This window comes from Sminthopsis crassicaudata, chromosome 1, assembly GCF_048593235.1.
Source record: "Sminthopsis crassicaudata isolate SCR6 chromosome 1, ASM4859323v1, whole genome shotgun sequence".
NCBI lineage: Eukaryota > Metazoa > Chordata > Mammalia > Dasyuromorphia > Dasyuridae > Sminthopsis > Sminthopsis crassicaudata.
In genome coordinates this window covers 572858660-572871654 of record NC_133617.1, presented here as the reverse complement: position 1 = coordinate 572871654, position 12995 = coordinate 572858660, and the positions used below count along the sequence as shown (strand labels likewise).

Sequence of the window (12995 nt, the reverse complement as noted above, 5' to 3'; positions counted from 1 at the left end):
TATAATTAAGAAATGCTTCTGTATATAGAGCCAACATTTGCCTTTCTGTAATTTCAATACATTATTCTTACTCTGTTTCTCTGGACAAAGAGAAAAAAAAAATCTCATTTTTCTTTTATATGATAACCCATCAAATACTTGGAGACAGTTATCAGGTCTCCCTGAATTCTTCCCCACTCCAACCTAAATGGTCCCAGTTTCTTAAATGAATTTTGTTATAGGATGATCTCAAGTTTTCTCATTCTGAGGACACCCTCATCTGCATGGGCACTAGGTATCAATGTCTTTCAGAGTACAATAATCTATGATTATAGATTAAGAGCTACAAGGGACCCCAGAGTCCTTTGTATGTGATCCAACCATTCCGGAGAGCAATTTGGAACTAGACCCAAAGAACTACCAAAATATGCAAACCCTTTAATCTAGCAGTGTCACTACTGGGCCTGTATCCCAAAGAGATCTCTTTTAAAGAGAGAAAAGAACCCACATATGCAAAAAATGTTTGTTGTAGCCCATTTTTAGTGACAAGGAACTGGAAATTGAATGGATTACATCAGTTGGGGAATGGCTGAATAAGCTATGGCATATGAATGTAATGGAATATTGTTTTTCTATGAGAAATGATGAGCAGGCTGATTTCAGGAAAGCCTAGAAAGACTTACGTGAACTAATACTGAGTGGAGTGAGCAGAACTAGGAGAATATTGTACACAATAATAGATTATGTGATGATCAACTGTCATGGACTTGGTTCTTTTCAACAATGAGTGATTCAAGGCAATTCCAATAGACTTGGGATGGAAAGTGCCATCTGCATCCAGAGGAAGAATTGTTGTGACTGAATGTGGATTAAAGAATAGTATTTTCACCTTTTTTTGTTATTATTGTTTGTGTGTTTACTTGTTTTTTTCTTCCTCATGTTTTTTTTTTCCTCTTTTGATCTGATTTTTCTTGCATATGGAAATATGTTTAGAAAAATTGCACATATTTAAGTTATATTGGATTGCTTGCTGTCTTGGGAGGGATGGGGGGGGAATGGGAGAAAAATTTGGAACACAAGGCTTTGCAAAGGTGAATATTGAAAACCATCATTGCATGTATTTGGAAAAATAAAATACTATATAAAAATAAAGGATTAAAGAACAACAACATAAAGAAGTTATCAAGTACAACTTCCTCATTTTATAAATGGAAATAATGAAACTCCTATTAAGTGACTGGTATAGGATCACATAACTACAAAATACAGGATTCAGAGCAGGTCTTCTTGGCTCCATTACTCTATCCCCCTATAATAATTGCCATCCAGGAGACTTACATGAAATGATGCTGAGTGAAATGAGCAGGACCAGGAGATCATTATATACTTCAACAACAATACTATATGATGATCAATTCTGATGGACGTGGCCCTCTCCAACACAAAGATGAAGCAAATCAGTTCCAATACAGCAGTAATGAACTGAACCAGCTACACCCAGCGAAAGCATTCTGGGAGATGACTATGAACCACTACATAGAATTCTCAATCCCTCTATTTTTGTCTGCCTGCATTTTCAATTTCCTTCACAGGCTAATTGTACACTATTTCAAAGTCCCTAGAGTTCTTAGGGTTCACTGGCAAAATGTTGGCCATGAATTTTTAATGCTACTTCTATGGTTAAAAAACCATATTCATGCTAGTATGGCAGAAACTAGGCATTGACCCACACCTAACACCGTATATATCAAGATACGGTCAAAATGGGTTCATGGTCTAGACATATTATGATATTATAAATAAATTAGAAGAAGATAGGATAGTTTACTTCTCAGACTTATGGAGGAGGAAGGAATTTGTGACCAAAGAAGAACTAGAGAGTATTGATCACAAAATAGAAAATTTTGATTATATTAAGTTAAAAAGGTTTTCAACAAATAAAACTAATGCAGACAAGATTAGAAGGGAAGCAATAAACTTGGAAAATATTTTTTACATACAAAGGTTCTGATAAAGGCTTCATTTCTAAAATACATAGAGAATTGACTCAAATTATAAGAAATCAAGCCATTCTCCATTGATAAATGGTCAAAGGATATGAAAAGATAATTTTCAGATGAAGAAATTGAAACTATTTCTAGTCATATGAAATGGTGCTCACATCATTATTGATCAGAGAAATGCAAATTAAGACAACTCTGAGATACCACTACACAGCTCTCAGATTGGTTAAGATGACAGGAACAAATATTGATGAATGTTGGAGGGGTTGTGGGAAAACTGGGACACTGATACATTGTTGGTGGAATTATGAATGCATCCAACCATTCTGGAGAGCAGTTTGGAACTATGCTCAAAAAGTTATCAAACTATGCATATCCTTTGATTCGGCAGTGTTTCTGAAGAGAACTTAAAGGAGGGAAAGGGTCCCACATGTGCAAAAATGTTTGTGGCAGCCCTTTTTGTAGTGGCAAGAAACTGGAAACTGAATGGATGCCCATCAATTGGAGAATTACTGAATAAATTATGGTACATGAATGTTATGGAATATTATTGTTCTGTAAGAAATGATCAGCAGGATGATGTCAGAGTGGCTTGGAGAGACTTACATGAATTGATGCTAAGTGAAACGAGCAGAATCAGGAGATCATTATACATGGCAACAACAAGACTATGAGATGATCAATTCTGTTAGACATGGCTCTCTTCAACAATAAGATAGTTTAAACCAGTTCCAATTGTTCAGTAATGAAGAAAGCCATCTACATCCAGAGAAAGGACTATGGGAATCGAGTATGGATCACAACATAGAACTTTCACTCTTTCTATTATGCTTGCATTTTTGTTTTCCTTCTCAGGTTTTTTTTTTTCTTTCCAGATCTGTTTTTTCTTGCACAATAAGACAACTGTATAAATATGTATACATATATTGGATTTAGCATATTTAACATGCATTGGATTACCTGCCATCTAGGGGAAGGGGGTGGGGAGAAGAAGGAGAAAATTTGGAACAGAGTCAATTTGCAAGGGTCAATGTTGAAAAATTATCCATGCATATGTTTTGTAAATGAAAAGATATAATAAAATAATTTTTAAAAAACATTTATTTCTGATGTTAAACAATTTGATATGTTCAAGGACTTTGGTATCCATAATTTTTTCCCTAAATGTTCAGTAGTTGTGGCTGCTAAGGAGATGTAGAATGAAATGCTTGCAAATATATATTCTGGATTAGTAGTCCCACAAGAGCTGACTCCCTGGGTGAGGGCTGCAAGGTTGGAGAAGGAGCAGATCTAGTCTAGAAACTACATACTGTGTGTAGGGGACACACTCCAGAGCCTCTTGGACTCAGAATCCTAGGCTGTCTTTATTGGAGGAGTGATATGCTGAAAATGCTAGCAGTGGTTTGACTCGCCTCTATGTGACACCTCTTATCTCTTCCTCAGCATGCCTAGTTGCTTCAACTATTCTAGCTTACCTACTCTGTTGGTCAGCAAGGAGTTTTATATATATATATATATATATGTATATATATATATATATATATATGTCAGCAACTAGATGGAAATAACTCATCCCTTGTTTAAAGAGGTCTCCTTATGCTAAGATGGAGTGGGCTAGAAATAGTATCGGTACTTGGCTACAAATCAAGAATAAAGCAGAGGGAGATTTGGTAAACAACTTTTTGTTGGCTGATGATTGTACACTCTGAGGCTGAGAAATATAGAGTATGGATCATTCCTCTACCATTTAATTAACATCAAGAAGACAGAGATTCTCTACCAGTCAGCATCACATCATCCATATGTGGAATCATCAGTTGCAGCAAATGGAGAAAATTTGAATGCTGTTGATAAGTTCACTTACTTTGGCAGAGATGTACATATAGATGATGGGATTGTCACATGCTTGCAAAAAGCTAGCTCAGTGTTACAGTATCACTAAAGGAAAGTATGGGAGAGAAGATCTATTAGACTGCCTATCAAACTAAAGATCTACAGAACAATTTTGCTAATTGCATTATTGTATAGCTATGAAACCCAGACAGTCTACCAACTCAATGGCTTCCATTTAAATTGTCCTAGGAAGATTCTAAGAGTCACCTGGCAAAATAAAATACTGAACACTGAGGTTCTTTCTTGAGCTGAACTGCCAAGCTTTCAAACGTTGTACAGAGTTCAACTTCAAGGGGCTAGTCACATTGTTTGACTGCCAAATGTATATTTGCCTAAAAGACTATTGAATTGATAATACACACAAGGCAAGAGCTCACATGGAGGTCAGAAGAAGCCATACAAGGAAATTCTCAAGGTCTTTCTGAAAAACTTTTGAATGGGTGTGAGACATGGGAGACACTGACATAGAACCATTAAGCCTAGTTGTGCTCTATGAGCAAAACAGAAAAGCAGTAACTCAAAAGAAACATGAAATACACAAAATTAGAGACATCTCTATTCTAAATGTTCATATAAACTGTTTGTACCCTATCTGTGAGACAGCATTTCAAACTGGTATTGGTCTTATCATTCACAGCCATTGTAACTGGACTCCAATTAATGAAGCCATTTTTATCCTCTTAAAGCATGCAGGAAAACAAGTAACAGTATTGGAGCAAGGGTTGGAGAGGAGTATTGCTATTCCTAGATCTCTTGGGATTACTTGACTATGGATGGCATTTGGTTAACAGGTAATAGCAAGGATATGGGTTTTTCAAAATAGGTTTATTATATATATATATTCTATATATAACCAGATGATGGTTATATGGGCCAAGCCTGGTATTCTCAAAGATATTGTTATTCTCAGGGATCTTAGCTATCTATATCAAGGTTTGAGAGGAACTGATGGTTGAGATGGTACCAATGGTTTGATTCACCTGATATATGTCACTTCTAATGTCTAATTCAATGTGTTTTATTTCAGCTAGGTTGACCAGTCTTCCAGCAGCCCACAGTTGGTCAGCAATGGGTGGTGATAAATGGTCTTTTCTGTCAATGTTTGTAAAATACACAAAAGTAAAAAAAAAACAAAACAAACAAACAAACAAAAAAAAAAAACAACAACAAAAAAACACTCCAAAGTCTTGAAAGGGAAAAAATAGTCCTCTCCTGGCAATAGGGACTAATTTGGAGAAAATTATGAATTTCGTTTTGGATTTATTGAGTTTGAGATGCTTATAGGACTTATAATATGATGCTTATAGGTGGAGATTCCTGTAGGTAGTGGATGGCACAGGAATGAAGCCTCAGAGAGAGATGAGGGTTCTATATGTAAAACTTGGTAATTATATAGAGATGATTTTTGAATTCATGTGAGTTGATGAGATTATTAAGAAAGAATAGAGAGGAAAAAAAGGCCTAAGGTACACCAAAAGAAAGCTGACAGATCATGAATAATGATCCTGCAAAGGAAACTGGTATCAGTTTGATGAATAAAAGAAAGAACCAAGATAGAACAGTATCAGGAGAAGCAAGAGAGGAAAGAACATCCAAAAGAAAGGAATTGTCAGCATTATCAGAAAGTTGAATAGAGAAAAAAGATCATTGGATTTAGTGATCATTAGATCACTGCTGACAGTGGAGAAAGCAGTTTCAGTAGAGTGTTAGTGACAAAAGTCAGATTAGAAAGGATAGATTAGTGAGTATGAAGTGAGAAAGTAAAGGAAAGAAATATTGGCATCTTTTTTTAGGAATTGAGTTTTAAAAGGGAGGAGAAATATATAGGCACATTTGAAAGCATCATGAAAAATTCCCATAGGTAAGGAGAGGTTTAAACTTTAGGAAGAGGACATGAATGAAATGGAATGGGTTGAAATTACAATAGTGATGAAGGGATGGGCATTGCCAAGGTGAAGAACCCATCTCATTACATGAAATTATAGCAAAGGAAAATGAGCAAAGTAATGAAGTTCAGGTGACATTAATTAATCAGAATTGGAGGAGATCAGGAGCCCTTGACTAACAGTCTATTTTTCAAAGAAGTATGAGAAAAGAAGGAGGGAGTATAATCTTCAAGGCAACAAGATAGAAATTATTATAAGAGAGTACTCACATCAAGTTCCTTAGAAGCTTTGATTCTGTCGGAATTAAGTATAAGAACTATGAATCAAAGACTTAAGTTTAGCATATACAGAAAGAGAAGAGAATAACAATAAAGTATATTAGCCCTTTTTAGACAAAAGCTGAGAAAATGAAAAACAAATCTAATAAATGAAGTGGAAGGAAAGGAGAAAAGGGGGGGTTTTAATTAACTACTTAACTGATAGTAAAAAGAGGGAAGAATTAGATAACTTAATGAAGAAAGGAAATTAATGAGTTCATTAAAACTTTAAAACCAAGAAAAGTGGTGACAAACAGTAAAAAAAGGAATTATGGGTAAGGGGAATAAAGCCCATAGGAATAGAGTTTCTTTAAAATAGATTATGCAAAAATAACTTAAAAGACAATATATTGCCTTCAAAAAGGATGAGAAATAAAATCAGAAAAACTATCAATATTAGAGACAGAAGAAAATATAAGTCTGTCATAATTTTAAATGTCAATGGATTAAACAATCTCATAAAAAAGAAAAAAGAGTGAACCATTTGATAAGAAAATGATTTGTTTTGTTTGATTTTGTTTAGTTTGATTTGATTTGATTTGTTGTTTACAAGCAACCCTAACCATAAAATACCTAAGGCAACTTACCCAAAGAGCAAAGACATAGAATAAAAAGGGGCTAGAATAAAATTTATTATGTATCAGATGAATTTGAAAAAGCAGAAATTGCATCACTTAAGTTAAAAGAAAATACTTCACAACATAGGTATAAAGAAGGAAATTACATTTATTGAAAGAAAATAAGCTAGAATGTCAATATTAAGTCTATGTGCTCCAAATCCCATAGTATCTAAATTCATAAATGAAACAAAACTGAATTACAAGACATAAATAATAACAGTAATAGTAGAAAACTTTATAAGCATACAAGCAAACTTAAATATTTATCCCTTTCTCAGATTTACATTAATCTAAAAGAAAGATGAATAAAAAAGAAAACATAGAATTGAATAAATTGCTGGAAAAACTAGAACTAAAAGACTGAAAACTATAAGGATTACTCAGTACCATGTGGAATTTTTATGGGGGGAAAATCCATATATTAGGGCGTCAAAATATTGCAAATAAGTGTTAAAAGAAATAGTACCTATATTCTTTACCAACCATAAAGCAATACATATAATAATCAATTCAGGAAACACCAAGGAAAAAAAACATAGATCCAAACTTAACAATGAAATCCTAAGTAATGAGTAGGTCAAAGAACAAATCAGAGAAACAATAATTGTCTGAAAGAAAATGATAAATATGTTAAAAATTTATGGGATCCAGTTAAAGCAATCCTCAGGGGGAAATTATATCCCTCACAGATTACATTAGCAAAAAAGAAAAGAAGAGTAATAAAGCAAATATGTATTTTAAAAATTAAAAAGTCAATAAACAAAGTCAAATAGATAAAAAAGAAGTGTTGAATATTAGTGGAGAAATAGCTAAATTAGAAGTCAAAAATACTCTAGAAATGATAAAACTAAAAACTAATTCTTTGAAAAGACTAACATAATTGGAAAATCTTTAGCTAAGCTGATTTTTAAAAAGATAGTTCACTTCAGCAACACATATTAAACTGAAATGATACAGAGAAGATTAGCATGGCTCCTGCAAATGGATGACACTCAAATTAGCAAAGCATTCTATATGCTTTATTAAAAAAGAAGGAAGGAAGGAAGGAAGGAAGGAAGGAAGGAAGGAAGGAAGGAAGGAAGGAAGGAAGGAAGGAAGGAAGGAAGGAAGGAAGGAAGGAAGGAAGGAAGGAAGGAAGGAAGGAAGGAAGGAAGGAAGGAAGGAAGAGAGGAGAGGAGAGGAGGAAGGAAGGAAGAGAGGAGAGGAGAGGAGGAAGGAAGGAAGGAGAGGAGAGGAGAGGAGAGGAGGAAGGAAGGAAGGAAGGAAGGAAGGAAGGAAGGAAGGAAGGAAGGAAGGAAGGAAGGAAGGAAGGAAGGAAGGAAGGAAGGAAGGAAGGAAGGAAGGAAGGAAGGAAAGAAGGAAGGAAGGAAGGAAGGAAGGAAGGAAGGAAGGAAGGAAGGAAGGAAGGAAGGAAAGAAGGAAGGAAGGAAGGAAGGAAGGAAGGAAGGAAGGAAGGAAGGAAGGAAGGAAGGAAGGAAGGAAGGAAGGAAGGAAGGAAGGAAGGAAGGAGGGAGGGAGGGAGGGAGGAAGGAAGGAAGGAAGGAAGGAAGGAGGGAGGGAGGGAGGGAAAGAGGAAGGGAGGGAGGAAAGAAACTAAGCAACTTTGCTTACCCCTTCACAAAAGAAGAGAATAGAAAATCTAATTGACAAAATAGTAAATGAATAAAGTGAAATATCATCACAAAACCAGAAGATATAAAATAATTTTAGAAATTATCATAATAGTTATATTCTAATAAAACTGAGAACACAAAAGCAATGTAGAAATACCTTCAAAATATGACAAATAATTAAAAAAATCCCACCAGAAATCCTAAATAATCCAATTTCAGAAAAGAAACTAGAAAGAACTATAAAATAAAGATCCAAAAGTAGAGAGGAAATTAGGGAACCTCCTGGTCCTGACAGTTTCATAGGATAATTGTATCCAACTTTTAAAGAATAATTAATACTACACAAATTATTCTCAAACAATGAGAAAGTTCTCTAACACAATCTGTTTATATATGATTGAATTTTAAAGTCAAAATTGAATTTAGAGAAGATTATGATTCAGCAAGTTCCGACTTGTATATTTGATCTTATTGACAAAATATTTTCATGCCTTCCTAAAACAATTCCTATCAACTTTTTATAATTTAGTAGTCAGTTTAAGTTCATAATGTAACAATGCATTTTGATTTTGTGCATTTGAAATTTATTTATGAGTTGTAATAAAACACACTTTTTCTTCCTTATTTCAACTCCAATATATAACAGATTATTTTATCACAAAAACTTCCTTTAAAAATGTTTTGTATTAAAATACTAACAAAAAATGGCATGTCTTATTACTTAATTTTATTTATTTACATATTACTTAATTTTAGAATACTAGCATATCCCTCCTACTGCAATGCAAACTTTATGAAGTCAAGAGTATGATATCCCCCAGCAATTATAATACAATATGTGTTCAATACATTAATGGATATTTAATAAGCTTCTAGATAATGCATATTAATTTGAAATAAGCAAACAAGGTTATATCAGACAAGAAGATACTTATTCAGATTTAACAAGAACTTCTGAGGATATAAGCCATTTCCATACCATTAAGGAGTACATCTACTTTGGATACTCAGAATACAAACTAGGTTTAATTCTGGAGGAGACTTCCCCCTAAATCCCAACCTCAGCACATTGGGACTAGTTTACTTTAACTTATGCCTAGGGTGTCTCCAAAACAGAGAGGTAGTATTTATTTACTTGCCCACAAAGAAATGATCAAGATAGACTACTTCCAAGCATGAATTTTATACAAACAAACAAGTGGCCAGTATTTATTTTTATTATGCTCCCCTAGGAAACTGATACTTATACCTCATCTAAACAAGTAAATTTTATGGGACTGGTGAGTAAGTACTTTATATTTTACCTCTGCTCTGCGGTGTATATACCTCACTGTAGATACATGTGACAAGCTGGCCAGAACTGGAGCTCATTCTTTTTTTTCCTGATAATGATCTTCTCCCTTGCTTTAAATTTTCTCTGTCCAAACTGGCAAATCTCTGGAATTCACAGCATGACCTCCAAACCTAGATATGTATATCTTGGGATTGATATTAGTAACCAGAGATCAGAAAAGGACAGACCTAGCATAAAACCTAGCATCAAGCTTGTCTAAAGGGGACATTGAATTTAGTGGTCTTATTCTTGTAATGGGCCAGAACTATATTTGAAACAAGGATTTTTACAAGGTGCTAACTCAATGGAATTGATAAAACAATGGTTCTCTTTTTAGCATGATGATTAATAGTTCCTTAGTTCAATATAAATGAATTAATCTTACAACAAATAATGGTTCCCTAGTGATAATAATGATTGGCTTATATTCAGTATGATGAATGGATTTATATAAGAAGGTCAGAGTCAGACTTAGAGAGGGACCAAACAGGACTGGAGCAGACTCAGGGAAGACAGAAGACTGGAGGTTGGAGCACAAGCTTTCAGACTGAGACAGACTTCAAGACAGAGACCTTTCGTGAAGATTCTCCTGCCTCCCCCACAGACACCAAGAGACATTCCTGAGGACCTCCAGAAAGCTAGCCCGGAACCCAGGCAAGGAGACAATAAAGATTTTTGGACTTTATCTCTGCTATTCTTGTGGTGATTACTCTGCTGAAATGAAGGCTGATCCAAAGACCTCCAGTTCTCACAACTTCGTGTCAACCAGGGTAAAAGATAGGATAAGCTACCCTCTTCTCACACCTAATAGAAAGTGGGTCAAAGTAGTCATAATTAGCAGCCAGGGGGTGTCCATTATTTCCCTCAAATTTTTTTTAATTGACTTTTAAAATAAACTAATAAATTTTTAATTATAATGAACCCTCAAAATCCTGTTGGATTTTACTGGAATAAAATTAAAGTAATGCTATATTATTAGCCAATACATTACCCCAATACCATCTTCCTCCTCCCCCTAATATAACTGAAGGTTAAATGGATATTTGCAAAACTGCCATTCTGGTTTTTGTTGGCTACATGTTATACCGGGGGGAGGAGGGAAATAATGGACTCTTAGTTGACTTTCTACATTCCATTTTGTTTTATTCCTTCACTTGCCCTAAGAACCCTAAATCTTTTACTCTCATATCCATATCTGATAGAAGATAGCTCCAATTTTTACACATAAATTAATAGAATTGCGAGTCATTTGAAAAGCAGTCATGTTCCATATTTGACTTTTCCAAAGATCTATTTGTTAATTTTATGTAAAGCCTCAAAAATGTTTTGGTTAGGAATTGCAGTTTTATAACATTGACAAAGTAGAAATATTTCATAGCCTTCAAAATGTCCCAGAACTTTGAATTCAAGCATCTTTTCCCCATTAAAAAAAACAACACATCTTTCTAATTCATGTTTCTGATTCATTTACAAACTAATTCATCAAATTTGAAAAGAACTATTTGCTTTTTTACAGTGTCTAGAGATTAATTTTTTAAAGCCTCCCTAAATCTCTTGTCTTTAAATTACTCTGTTCTCAGGGGGACTCTCAAACCTCTATGGAGGAGGTGACCTTGGAAACCTAAGGCCCATTAAGCTAAAACTTCTTTTCCACTTCTTTTTTTCAGGCATCTTTCTTGTCTTTGTCAATCTGGGGGGTCCTTAGTGGTCTTTTATTTGATCTTTATGTCAAAAGGGATAGATTCTATTACCAATGTTGCTATCAGCATAAAATAGCAGAGATGAGTCATATGCTCCTATTTTTTCCCCTTACCTTTCTATTACACCTCTAGAACATTTTGACAAGTCCATTTTAAAATTTTTTCATTGACAGGCACATCTTTTCTTATTGTACTTTCCTTTATTACACTTCACAGATACTTCATTCTTTTTACAAATTGAATGTTTGTGGCAGCATTATGTCAAGCATATTTTTCCAACAGAGTGAGTCATATATTGTCTATCAAATTTTGGTAAATCTCACAATATTTCAAACTTTTCATTATTATAATTGTTAGGGTGATCTGTGATCAGTGATCTTTGAGTTTTCTATTGCAATTGATTTGGGTATCATGACTGCCCATATAAGACAGTGAACTTAATCAATAAATGTTATGTGTGTTCTGATTGCTCCACCAATAGGCCATTCCTTCATTTCTCTCTTCTTGGGCTTCCTTATTCCCTAAAATACACAATAATATTGAAATAAGGCCAATTAATAACCCTACAATGCCTCTAACTTTTCAAATAAAAGGATAAATCAATGCATGAGACAAACTTCATAGCTGTCTTATTTTAAGAAACTGCCAGTTACCTCAACCTTCAGTAACAACCATAGCTCATCAGTCAGCAGTCATCAACAACTAGCAAAAAGATTACAACTCACTGAAGGATTAAGATGATGGTTAGCATTTTTATCAATAATTTTTTCATTAAATAATAACTAATACCATATAATAAATAACATAACCTAAAATAACAATAATTACATAGTTAATATGTTGTATGAATATAACACACAATAAATATTAGACTTGTTAGTACTGCATTTATATTATACTGTAGTGTAATATAAATATGTACTAGAAACCCCCCCAAAAAAAAAATAATAATGTTACTCATTTTACTGAGATATTTGCTTTATTGAGATAGTTTGGAACCAAATCCACATCTCTGAGATATACCTGAATTTTTTTCCCCAAGATCAATGGGGTTTCAAAGTCAGGCTTGCTTTGTGCCCCTGGTTAATTTATTTAACCCATTAGCAACCCTAGGTAACTCTCTAAGACTAAAAATTACCTAGTAGGTACCAATAGTGAAAACATAGAACCACTCCCCATTTCCCCCCAACAAAAAACAAAAACAAAACACTCAGTTCCTAAAGCTTTGGGCTAGTTAGTTTATAAGATCACACTATCCTCTCGAGAATTAGATTACCTGAGACCCTACCTTCTATTTACAGAAAAACAGAGGACAGTTAGAGATATGCCCTCTTTGGGGGAAAACTTTAAGTCATTCAGTCTCTTAATCAGAAATTTAGTGTTATTCAATCTCCAAGGATGAGGCCAGACCCTGGGGAACCTGATTGGAATGGTTTTGTTTTTCTAGCCAAGATTGCTAGAGGCAACTGGGTCCATAAAGCAATTAACATTCCTTAATTGCCACCTACAGGTGAGATCATTCATACCTGAATGTCAACCTACTTTCTCCGAGGGCAGACTAATCATATCACTGGAACATTAATTCTGTCTCCCAAAGAGGAAGTAACAAGAAGGGGCTGAGGGGACTCTTAACTGCCTTCCTTATTAAAAT

General features: G+C 34.3%; 1 non-coding gene across 1 annotated transcript; it reads left to right on the top strand.

The window, feature by feature from the left end:
• Window positions 1–7616: 7616 nt before the first annotated feature.
• On the top strand, window positions 7617–7718 carry LOC141552287 (U6 spliceosomal RNA). The gene has a single exon (XR_012485094.1). It is a non-coding gene; the product is annotated as a U6 spliceosomal RNA (small nuclear RNA).
• The last annotated feature ends 5277 nt before the right edge of the window (window positions 7719–12995 follow it).